The sequence below is a fragment of the Leptodactylus fuscus genome, chromosome 6 (genome assembly GCF_031893055.1).
Source record: "Leptodactylus fuscus isolate aLepFus1 chromosome 6, aLepFus1.hap2, whole genome shotgun sequence".
Classification (NCBI taxonomy): domain Eukaryota; kingdom Metazoa; phylum Chordata; class Amphibia; order Anura; family Leptodactylidae; genus Leptodactylus; species Leptodactylus fuscus.
Genome location: NC_134270.1, coordinates 41,661,894 through 41,675,160, shown reverse-complemented (window position 1 = coordinate 41,675,160; position 13,267 = coordinate 41,661,894). Strand labels below are relative to the sequence as shown.

Here is a 13,267-nt window from a genome sequence, read left to right as displayed (position 1 = left end):
TGTGTGTGTTTGTACTGAAGAGTATATAATACAGTGGGGGGGGGGGGTGAGGAGCATATAATACAGTGGGGTGGAGGGGCGTACTGAGGAGCATATAATACAGTGGGGAGCGTAATGAGGAGCATTTAATACAGTGGGGTGGGGGGTGTACTGAGGAGTATATAATACAGTGGGGGCCGTACTGAGGAGAATATAATACAGTGGGGTGTGTGGGGCGTACTGAGGAGCATATAATACTGTGGTGGTGGGGCGCTACTGTGGAGTATATAATCTTACATTTTTTTATATTTCGGTCCTCCACTTGTTTGAAAAGTTTGAGGACCCCTGATATAAACTGTAGTGACTCAGTTCAGCCAATACACAGAGAATCAGCTGCTGAGAATGGCCGACCAGTGGCAATGTTGTCTGTCAAACCCCCACCAGTCTGACATTGAGCGCCTATTCGTTGGAGAGATCATTAATAATTTTAGCCCAGAAAATTCCTTTAATTTCACAGTCTCCAACTTTGACACCACCACTAGGAAATCCACCACCTTGGATGCTCTATGGCCAGTACTCTGCTGCTGTTCTAATACTTTGCTCCTGTTATGTTCTGCTTTTCTGTGCTTCTATTCAAGAATTCCGTCTATTGCTATAATGTATGTGATTTGTGTTTAGTACAGGGTTTAGTACATAAGGTCTGAAGTATCTAAAAGAGAATCTGAGAATAATTCTAAGGAGAGAATATCATGGCCACCCCTGTGACCTTTCAGCAATACTGCCATAATGCATTCAATGCCAAAGATTTCTTAACTGCATTCTATGATGCAGAAGAAGGACATTTTGGAGAATTTGCAGAATTTGTAATGCAACATCTACATGAAACTTTCACTAAAGGTAACATTTCTTATTTAGTAATATCAATGTATTAAAAGGTCCAATTATATGTAAGACAATTACACTGGATATAATAATTACTACTCAGATAATTTACTGCTGACTGGGAGGACATGATCTATACCCATCTAGTATTCCTGTATGTTCAGTTCCAGATGCTTCTAGATTGACACAAGCGAGTTTAATGTTTCATATCATTACCTATATTTAATAAAAAAATCTTAAAACTCCTGAAATTAAAACTCTTGCCTTTAAGCCTAAAATAGTTTGTGACTTCCCATCTCCTGGAGATGAACCATGGCCCATAGACACAGCGGTCTATGACACTAGACTTCCATGGGTGAAGTCTAGACCTACTCTGTGGCCCCTGTAGAGGTCATTGCACCATGATGGCAGTAGATAAACAGTGATAGCCTCTATTGTTATTGTTGGATTCTGTGTCTTATCTGCATATACATGATAGCTGTGAATTGATCATTGGTGTGCTGAAAACTGAAGTGGCTGCTGCAAAGAAACCTCCTACAGAAAAGAGGAAGTTTCAGCGTAATATTTGGTTTTGTGGCCAGAGTCAGAACTGCAGGATTTTTTTGGAATTTTTTAAATATAGATAATAACATGGACATTTATTTTTAAAACCCTCACCAAACGTTTTTTAAAAATATGTTTAACATAAAACTAGATAAAAAAATAAGTTGTTTTCTGCAGACATGTCCCCTTTAAGTTCTGTGTTATCTTTAAAGGTGGAGTAAGAGGAGAGACTCTGCTTGATTTTGGAACCGGACCCACCATTTATCCACTCCTCTCTGCTTGTGAAGTGTTTGATAAAATCATTGCCTCAGATCTCCTTGAAGAGAACCTTGCTGAATTACAAAAATGGCTGAAGAAGGATCCAGAAGCTTTTGACTGGACTCACATGATCAAATATGTATGTGAGCTGGAAGGAAACAGGTATTGATTCATTTTCTCAGCTGACCCCAACTTAATACATAACACATAATATGTATGATTACATTACATCTCGTAACACCCTATATATCATCTCAGTATGCAGTGAGTTATGTGCAGAAAATCACAAGGAAAACATAATACAATAGCTAAGACAATTGGTGAGATGTGGAGGTTTAGACTATCTAAGATTCTCTTTGCAGCTAGGATTAACATACCATGCCGCTATATGGGTTCAACAAAAGCAGTTAAAGAGGACCTTTCATAGTTTGGGGCACAGGCAGTTCTATATACTGCTGGAAAGCCGACAGTGTGCTGAATTCAGCGCACTGTCGGCTTTCCCAATCTGTGCCCCAGGTAAAGAGCTATCAGTCACAGTACCGTAGCTCTGTACAGTCAGAAGGGCGTTCCTGACAGTCTGTCAAGAACGTCCTTCTCCACAGCAGCGCCTATTGCGCTGTACAGTGTGCCCGGGGAGGAACGCCCCCTCCCCTCCTGATAATATTCGTCTATGGACGAGCACTGTGAGCAGAAGGAGGGGGCATTCCTCCCCGCTCTAACAGTACAGCGCGATAGTTGCTGCTGTGGAGAAGGACGTTCTTGACAGACAGTCAGGAATGCCCTTCTGACTGTGTAGTCACTTGTAGCTGCGCAGCAGCCGTGCAAGCAGGGACTCCGGGGAAGACTCTGTATGAGCTGCTCTATTATGTTGTAGCCCCGCCCCCACCCCCAGTTCAGCAAGGCCTACGGTGCCATCTGAAGCCTTGCTCTCTTCAGCTCAGCTCCTGCTCTGTACCCTGCAAAGTCTCCCCAGGAGGAGGAGAGAAGAGAAGAGCTCCATACAGGCAGTGAAAGTAAAAAAGAAAAACAGAGGTACACACTGGGTTTAATATTCTTATTACTGTCAGGCATTTGGGGTTATTCATTTAGTTTCAGTAACTCTACGTGCCTCACATTAATAGCAATTAAAGGGGCTCCATCAGCAAAATTATGCTGATAGAGCCCCACATATGCGTGAATAGCCTTTAAAAAGGCTATTCAGGCACCGCTAAAGTTATATTAAACTACCCCCCCGTTCATCTTACCGAACGTGTACGGGGGGGCGGGCATTCAGGATCCGATGACATCTTCAGCCACGCCTCCTTCCAGCGATGTCCTCGGTGTCCCGTCTAACTAACTTACTGACATTGATAAAAAATGGCGCGGGCACATGTGCAGTAGCATGCTGCTTCTACTACTGCTACTGCGCATGTGCCCACACCATTTTTTATCAATGTCAGTTCACGAGTTAGACGGGACTGAGGACATCGCTGAAAGAGGAGGCATGGCTGAAGATGACGTCGGACCCTGAATGCCCGCCCCCATGCACGTTTGGAAAGATGAATATATTCTGTTTTAGGTTATATTTTAAAACAGGGGGTAGTTTAATATAACTTTACCGGTGCCTGAATAGCCTTTTTAAAGGCTATTCACCCATATGTGGGGCTCTATCAGCATGATTTTGCTGATAGAGCCCCTTTAACCCCGTCATGTTCCTCAAATTAACCCCTGTGTACCTCACATGAGGGTTACTAATAAGTGAGACATATGGAGTACTAATGAAGGTCCTCAATAATGAAGATACTTAATTATTACCTCCATATATCTCACATCAGTGACCCTTATGTAAAGCGCAGGGGTTAATGTTAGGAGCATGATGGGGTTAACCATACCTCCCAACCGTCCCGATTTCCGCGGGACATTCACGATTTCGGTGACGTGTCCCGTGGTCCCGGTTGGAGGGAGGTATGTCCCGATTTCAACTCAAATCTGCGTCTGGAGGACGCAGATCTGAGTTGAATACGTATGCGACTAAAGCAAGGAGCTGTCACAGCTCAGCTCCTTGCTTTGCCGCTGCACTCTGGCTCTTGGCTGTGTAGACGTGATGTGATGACGTCACATCGCGAGATTGCAGAGAGAGCGGCGGGGGAGCGAGGAAACTGGGGGCAGATGAAGAAGGGGATGGCATGACACTAGGGGTAGAGATGGGGGGACATGATTCTGGGGACAGAGATGGGGGGACATGATTCTGGGGGCAGAGATGGGGGACATGAATCTGGGGGCAGAGATGGGGGGACATGAATCTGGGGGAAGAGATGGAGGGGACATGAATCTGGAGGCAGAGATGGGGGACATGAATCTGGGGGCAGAGATGGGGGGACATGAATCTGGGGGCAGAGATGGGGGGACATGAATCTGGGGGAAGAGATGGGGGGACATCAAAATGAAAATGATAATGGGAGGGGTGAACGACGTATAACATCCAGAAAGGTTTCTTTTAACTCTTCGAGAGATACGGAATCCTCTTTTGCCATGGACAGATCTAATTCTTCAGTGGACTTTTTTGAAACATCTTCTGACTCAACTATTTCACAACCACAAAAGAGAAAATATTTACCCTCAAAAAACGGGGGAGGAGAGCAAGAAAAAGACATAGAAAAAATGTCCAAAAAATCGACGAGATCACATTATGTAACGAGACAAAGGCAATAACATCTGCAAATATCAACTCGTGCAGTAAACTTGTCTTCCATTAATCTTACTGAATTTCAAGTTAAACTGTTGGAGAAGGGTATGAATTTTGTCCCTAACGTAAATTTTGACTTATTTCAAACTATCATCGATACCAATAAATTTATTCGCAACCTTACTGTCAAAAGGCATTTTTTTGCCGGTGAGTCTCCTGAAAATTCTTCATCAGATTCCTTGGCAACAGATGCTATAAACACAACTGACACACATTCTTCATTGAATTTTAAGTTTAATGAACACCTTGCCTTGAACACATTAACAAATCTGGAAAGAGAAAGCACTGTCCCTAAGAGACATATAGATGTTATTCCAGTATCTGCTTCGAATCCTTCATTTTATCCTGTTGGATCTAGAACTAACCGTTTTTTACAATTCCAACACAAGGTCGACCAGGATTTATTGAAGCTTGAAAGAACTGTAAAAAAATCTAATCAGAAAAAATATAACTTAACATATAGAGAACATTTGGCCCTTAAGGAGTTAAAAAATTCAGATAGAATTGTCATAAAGAGAGCAGACAAAGGGGGTAAAATAGTAGTATTAGATAAGGAGGACTACAAAAACAGCTGCTTAGAAATCTTGAAAGATCCCAAAACATACAAACCTATCTCTTTTATGAACACCCTAGAAGAATTAAATTATCAGAGGGTGTAGCTTTGGGAGTGTTCTCCGAATATGAATCCAGATACCTTTTAAATCGAACCCCCAGTACACCTGTGATGTATGGTTTACCAAAACTTCACAAAGATATCATCCCTCCTCCACTTCGCCCTATCATCTCAGGCAATAATTCATTAAATGAGAGAGTGGCCACTTGGTTAGACCCATATTTTGCAGCCTTTTGTTTTCAAATTACCAGGCTACATTAAAGATAGCAAAGAGGTAATTAAATGCTTTTGTGATTTCGATTGGCATACTAACCTGTCTTGGATCACTTGTGATGTGAACTCCCTATACCCCAGTATCCCCCATGATGGAGCAATCGCGGCACTAGCTTATTTTCTGTATAAATATGGGGAATACACAGAACCCATATGTGAATATATTTTGTCTGTTACTAAATTTTTATTGGTGCATAATTTTTTTGTTTTTGACGGTTCATACTATCTTCAAATTTGTGGAGCGCCCATGGGCGCTCCATTCTCACCTTCCCTAGCATGCCTATATATGGCATATTGGGAAGAACACTTCATTTTCTCTGATGTGAATCCTTTTCGTTATAATTTGTTCTGGTATGGGCGCTACATTGACGATATACTTATAGTGTGGTCCGGAAATGTAGCGCCCATACCAGACTTTTTGATTTATTTAAATAATAGTAATTTCAATCTAACGTTCACACATTTTACCAATCCATATTCAGTTAATTTTTTGGATTTAACCCTGATTGGGGATACTGGTCGAGGTAAAGTAATCACTAAACTCTTTCGCAAAAAGTCAGCAGGGAACACAATATTAAAAGCAGACAGTTGTCATCCCTCTCATACTATAAAATCCATACCCTTTGGAGAATTAACGAGAGTTAAAAGAGCGTGTAGTAATGAGGAAGACTACAAAGCAATGGCCAATGAGACACTAAATAGACTCAGATCCAGGAATTATCCAAACTGGACATTAAAAAGAGCAGAAAGTTTAATTGAGAAAAAGAACCACGTGTCTCTTTTAGAAGACAATACTTCCTCCCTAACATGTAAATACAAACCTAATTTGGTATTCTCTACTCCATACAGCCAGCAATATAAACAAATCGTTGGTATAATCAAACAAAATGTTTCTATTTTAGAAACTGACAATATAGTCAGCCAAATTTTGGAAAAAGAAGATATTAAATTTATTGCCAGAAAAGGAAAATCCCTGAATGATATATTATCCCCAAGTCTATTCCAATCATCGTCTACTGGAGGAAATACTTGGTTACATCAAGGGGTTTTTTTAGATGCGGTTCTAACCGCTGCTCTGTGTGTAAGTACGTCCAAAAAACTAGTCAGGTCTTTAGTTATGCTTCAGATACCATTGTGGCTCTAAAAAAAACATATTTACTGCAATTCACACCATTTAATTTATTGCAAAAAATGTACAATTTGTTGTTTGGACTATATTGGCTGTACAATTAGACCTGTCAAAACTCGCATCTCTGAACACATTGTGGATGGTGAGAAACTTCAACTTGAAAACAGTTCTGGTGCTTCCAAACACTTTTCATCTGTCCATGGGGGGAGTTTAAGAGCTATGACCTTTTGTGGCATAGAAATGATTAAAAAAAAACACCACGAGGAGGTGATTGGAGAAAGCATCTCCTGATGAGAGGGGCTTTCTGGATCTTAAAATTTAATTCCAGATTTCCTTGTGGAATGAATATAAAAACTGACTTGTCCTATATATACTAGAAGATTTAACAGTAAATAAAAGTGGATTGATGTTTAAAACATTAATGTCATCTCTATATATGTCATACAATCGTCATGTGTTTTCATAGGTGTTCATTGAATAGATCAAGATAACAACATAAATTTAATTGTAAGGTTTTGAGAAAATAAAATCAAAATATTTTTGAATTTTGGATACATTTCTCTATGAAGCAGATACAATATGTGTATTTTATAATTTGGTACTTTTCATCGATCCTTCAAAATAATATAGATTTGGTCAATTCAAAATGTTCAAATATTTTATCTAATCTAGTTACTAACTAGGATATGTATCCTCCTTTAGGATAAAAAATTCCCTATTCAAAAATGGAAATAGAGGATTTTATAATTCATAAATGGTAAAGAACTTAATATATCCTGCCTCCTTATATTTACCAACATGATATGGGGGTGTCTCCTTTCTTTTGTTTATGTATATTGTTTCTCTGATGCTGGTGAATAGGTCTGGACAACCATGTTTCTTGTGAAATATAGTTGTCATATGGATCAAAAATATATTAAATATAAAATCTAATTGGGAAATAAGTCCCCAAAAAATAAGAAAATAAGCAAATCATAGGATTTTATTAATGTGTAAAACAACATATCTTGGGTTTTTCTTCTTCCAGGTTAAAAGTAGATATTACTCCGATCCGTTCGCTCAAACTATCTCTTCATTTTTGTGGGGCAAGTTTGAGTATTCGGAGTGACACAGTGTTACGGTTCTGTTTATTAATTAAAAAATAATATTTTTAAACAACAGAACCTCTAGTCTGCAAGGCACTGCAGCGAGGTCCACAGGCCCAATGATGGGCGGCTGAGTGTCTGAATAGTGCCCTACCAGTTAACTGCACTGGCAGACACGTGACGCAAAACTAAATGTGTACAGGCTGCAGGAAAGCCCTGCCAGTTAACTTCACTGGACAGGTGCTCAGTACAGCTGAAACAGCAAACAAGGCTGCCAAGGGTTAACTCACCCCAGGTCAGCAACTAAACATTCTCCTGCAACAGCCAGGAGAGTATAGGATGTTTTGACAGTAAAGAGGCTGACTGAGAGCCCAAGCCTGCTGCAACTCTATGGGCTGGAACAGTGTCTACTGCTCCGAACCCTGGTATAGAACTAGCAGTTCAGGACTTACTGGGTACTAACTACAGGCCTAGTCTGAACACCTGCCTGGAAACTTTAGCCTTTCCCTGTACTACTGTCATGCACAACCTTCAGTAATTTGATTCAAAGTGTGAGCCCCGGGCGGGCGTCAGCTCACACTTTTTAAAGGGGAGTCCCCGCTCAACAGGGTGGTGGCCATGACCTCACTGCTCATGCTCAGTAGGCAAGAAGTGGCACTTAGCCTGTGAGCGACTCCAATAGGCCTGAGCATGCTCAGTGGGCCGAAATCTGGACTTACACTCCAGACACCCAACTACATGAGGCCGAGGGCGAGGGTTAGATTGGCCCGCAGGTGGCGCTGTGCGCTGAGAGTGGACCCTGTGGGACCCAATCCTAACATTACCCCCCTCTTAGGGCCCCCCCCTTCAAAAGCCCCCACAAGGTCTGGTGCAACAATATTTACAGTGCGCACCCCAGACCGATTCTCGGGCTGGGAAGTGGAGCCAGGACGGCGATGAGCGTCAGTCGCAGGCCATTCCCTTACCATGGAGTTATCACGGGCGCATGACCCACATGCTCGCACAAACTCTCTGACATCACGACCCATACCAGGCCAGAAATAGGACTTACTACGGAGGTTTTGCGTTCTCCTGCCACTAAAGTGTTCCCCAATGCATGAGGCGTGCGCTCGGGTGAGCATCTCCCGGCGCCCATGGGGTGGTACAAAAATTTTATTCGGTGGCCCCCGTACTTGGGAGAGAGGTGGCATAGCTAGAGCTGCCCTACCAATGGTTACTAACGGCTGATGTTTCCCAGCTTCCTCCTGCTTCATTGGGCAGTGAGTGGAGACATGCCCTGGCAGCTGACAGGAGAAACATACGGACTCTCGCTTTGGACGCCGGGAAGTAACTCCGGCGCGAGAAATGTCCATTGGCTCCGGTGCAACCTCTACTGGCAATGCAGCGGAACTGGAGGAAGGGAACACGGGAGCCAATCGGATACGGGACCAGCTAGCTGCTATCTCCAGCTCTCGCGCACCATGCCGCAAATCAATGCGAGTAGCTAGGGCAATTAGAGCTTCTAGGGTGCTAGGAACTTCACGGGTTGCCAAAGCATCCTTGATGTGAGGAGCTAAACCTTTCCAAAACACTGGCACTAAGGCCTTATCCGGCCAGTCAATTTCGGATGCCAGTGTCCTGAACTGCACTGCATATGTGCTAACAGTGCCTTACCCCTGGCTTAGGTCTAGTAGCTGCAGGGATGAATCAAAGGTGACCCACGGACCTAAGAATGCTTGTTTCAGGGCCCCTAGGAAGGCTGTGGCGCAAGTGGTGACAGGATCGCCACGTTCCCATAAAGGCGTAGCCCATTCTAATGCCCAGTCTGCTAAGAGGGATATTACAAACCCCACCTTACTTCTTTCAGTGGGGAATGAAGCTGTTTGCACCTCAAAGTGAATAGAGCATTGATTTATAAACCCCCTACATTCCCTTGATTCACCAGAAAATTTATATGGGAGAGCCAGACGGGGGTTTTGCCCATTAGCTGATGGTGTAAGAGCTAGGGCTTGTGCTATCACCTGTGCAGTGAGGGAGGCATCCCCAGTAGGTGGCGCTCGCTGCTCCAGCGATAGCAGGCGCGCCTCCAACTGCTGCACATAGCGCTGTAACTGCGCCTGTTCAGACATGACAGCAAGACCTTGGCTCACACTTATGTTACGGTTCTGTTTATTAAAAAATAATATTTTTAAACAACAGAACCTTTAGTTTGCAAGGCACTGCAGCGAGGTCCACAGGCCCAATGATGGGTGGCTGAGTGTCTGAATAGTGCCCTACCAGTTAACTGCACTGGCAGACATGTGACGCAAAACTAAATGTGTACAGGCTGCAGGAAAGCCCTGCCAGTTAACTTCACTGGACAGGTGCTCAGTACAGCTGAAACAGCAAGGCTGCCAAGGGTTAACTCACCCCAGGTCAGCAAGTAAACATTCTCCTGCAACAGCCAGGAGAGTGAAGGAAGTTTGGACAGTAAAGAGGCTAACGGAGAGCCCAAGCCTGCTGCAACTCTATGGGCTGGAACAGAGTCTACTGCTCCTAACCCTGGTATAGAGCTGGCAGTTCAGGGCTTACAGGGTACTAACTACAGGCCTAGTCTGAACACCTGCCTGGAAACTGGAGCCTTTCCCTGAACTACTGTCATGCACAACCTTCAGTCATTTGATTCAAAGTGTGAGCCCCGGGCGGGCGTCGGCTCACACTTTTTAAAGGGGAGTCTCCGCCCAACAGGGCGGTGGCTATGACCTCACTGCTCATGCTCAGTAGGCAAGAAGTGGCACTTAGCCTGTGAGCGACTCCAATAGGCCTGAGCATGCTCAGTGGGCCAAAACCTGGACTTACATTCCAGACACCTCAATACATGAGGCCGAGGGCGAGGGTTAGATTGACCCGCAGGTGGCGCTGTGTGCTGAGAGTGGACCCTGCGGGACCCAATCCTAACACACAGACATTGAAAAATACGAGATTAAATTTGATTGGCCACTAAAGAACACGTGACCTGATAAAATGAATGAAACGAGCCCATAGGAATTCATTGGTGCATATAGGTCACGTGGTACGAAGGTTTTTATGAATGACTGAACTATATAGACCTGAGAGTAGAAGTTAATAGGAAATTAGTCACCATATGAACAAGTCATTCCGATAGAGGAAGTTTGTCTATCATAAGCAAATGTATGTTTATATTTAGGGTTACATCTCCATATATACTTCAATACACGTTGATTTGTTTAATATAATATTTAAAAATTTGCAAGTTTTCATGGAATATGTTTAGATCGGTATTGTTATAGAACTTTATTTACAATGGTCACGAACACATGGTTAATGCAATTAATTCCGAACACATGTGCATTAGGACTTTACTGCTTTGTTATATGCTGGCTCTGTAACATTCTGTGATATGCCATGATTAAGAAACCTCGTGTTCTGAAACGCGTCGGCGTTTTTTAGATGTATTCTTCACCTTTCCTCTTTTTTCATTAAAAGTTTATTTTTATGGAAATTCCTTCTTTATTGCTTGATTCTAAGCCTGGGATCCCACGTGGCGTAGACACCGCATTATTTTTTATCCATCTATGTGAATCCAGCCATTAGAATGCAGAATTTAAAGTCCTATTAAATAATGTTTGGTTTATATTACATTGATTTTCTTTAATATAATTAAAATATAGTTTAAAGTGATTATATGTGTATTTGGTTACCGAATTGTGACGTTGACATGGTATCTTATAATTTAGGGCCCCACTTGAAAACTCGCCCAGGGCCCCATTTTGCCTAAAACCGGCCTTGTGGACAAGGGTTGTCTTCATATATTCAGCTTTTATTTTAATATCATATAATAAGAAGATTAATTTTCTTCTTGTATGTTTATAGGGAGGATTGTGAAAAAAAAGCTGAGAAACTCCGCAGTAAGGTGAAAGAAGTCCTGATATGTGACGCTCTGAAGAGAAACCCTTATGATCCGGTCATTGTGCCACCAGTTGATTGTCTTGTGTTGTCTCTGTCTTGAAATGCCATGTACAGATATAACGTCATACTGTAATGTTCTGAAAAACTTCCAGGAATTGATAAAACCTGGAGGTCACCTTATGATTATGAGTGGACTGAATGTGACTTATACGCATATCGGTAAAAAGCGTTTCAGTATAATGAACGCAAAAGAGGAAGATCTGGAGATGGCCTTCAAAGAAGCTGGTTATCATATAGAGAAGGCTGTGTATGAGCCGCGTATTGATAAATCCAGGTTGGATGTTACTGATTATAGTGCCAAATATTTTATTCATGCCCGTAAACCAAAGTAACACCAAATTCATTAGCCAACATTTTTTGTAAATGCTGCTATATATCTGCATGCTTTCGCTATAACATATAACGTGAAATACTCAACCCAAGTGATTTAGGGTTAAATCAAAGAAAAAAAAAACCCAAAAAACTTAAATGTAAGATGTTGTAATAAATAGCTATGCAAAAAGAACGCTCTGCTTGTCAGCATTATCAAAAACACATCCCGTATGTAAAAATAATGGTATCTACGTACTATCAACAACAGGGGTCGGAAACCTTAGGCCCAGTCCACACTGTTGAATCTGTTGCAGATTTCTGCCGCATAATCAGTGGGAGATTCCTTTTTGATTCTGCCTCCCATTACTTTCAATGTGGAGCAGAGATTACAGCAGGACTCTGAAAAAAATAAGTGTCCCACTCCATTTATCCACGGGTTCCATGGCTGGCTCAGCAGCGGGGTCCACAGCTCGAGACTCCCCACTGATAAGGCCCATTCACATGCATGCAGAGCAACAGCATTCTACTGCAGAGACCCGGGAAAGGGAATATATATATATATATATATATATATATATATATATATATATATATATATATATGGCTGTTTATGTGAAAATGGCCCACACTGTCGATATGGATTTCTTGGTATCATTGTAACGATTATGGTGTAACATTGTCCGAAACAGCAAAAAAAAAATTATTTGTAAACTTGACATATTTTTAAATAAAATTTTTGCATAAAACAAAATTGTGATTTTTTTACCCAAATATGTTTTGGACTATTTTCTCTATAATTAGTATCGACGATCTGGGCCCTTTTCACGTAAACAGCCACATATATATACAGTCCTATGAAAAAGTTTGGGCACCCCTATTAATCTTAATCATTTTTAGTTCTAAATATTTTGGTGTTTGCAACAGCCATTTCAGTTTGATATATCTAATAACTGATGGACACAGTAATATTTCAGGATTGAAATGAGGTTTATTGTACTAACAGAAAATGCGCAATATGCATTAAACCAAAATTTGACCGGTGCAAAAATATGGGCACCTCAACAGAAAAGTGACATTAATATTTAGTACATCCTCCTTTTGCAAAGATAACAGCCTCTAGTCGCTTCCTGTAGCTTTTAATCAGTTCCTGGATCCTGGATGAAGGTATTTTGGACCATTTCTTTCTACAAAACAATTCAAGTTCAGTTAAGTTTGATGGTCGCCGAACATGGACAGCCCGCTCTCAAATGATCTGAAAACAAAGATTGTTCAACATAGTTGTTCAGGGGAAGGATACAAAAAGTTGTCTCAGAGATTTAACCTGTCAGTTTCCACTGTGAGGAACATAGTAAGGAAATGGAAGACCACAGGGACAGTTCTTGTTAAGCCCAGAAGTGGCAGGCCAAGAAAAATATCAGAAAGGCAGAGAAGAAGAATGGTGAGAACAGTCAAGGACAATCCACAGACCACCTCCAAAGAGCTGCAGCATCATCTTGCTGCAGATGGTGTCACTGTGCATC

At 41.9% G+C, this 13,267-nt stretch overlaps 1 pseudogene; it reads left to right on the top strand.

Annotated features, from left to right (window-relative positions):
- The first annotated feature begins 728 nt into the window (after positions 1 to 728).
- Positions 729 to 11,767, top strand: LOC142210561 (nicotinamide N-methyltransferase-like; annotated as a pseudogene).
- Positions 11,768 to 13,267: the final 1,500 nt, after the last annotated feature.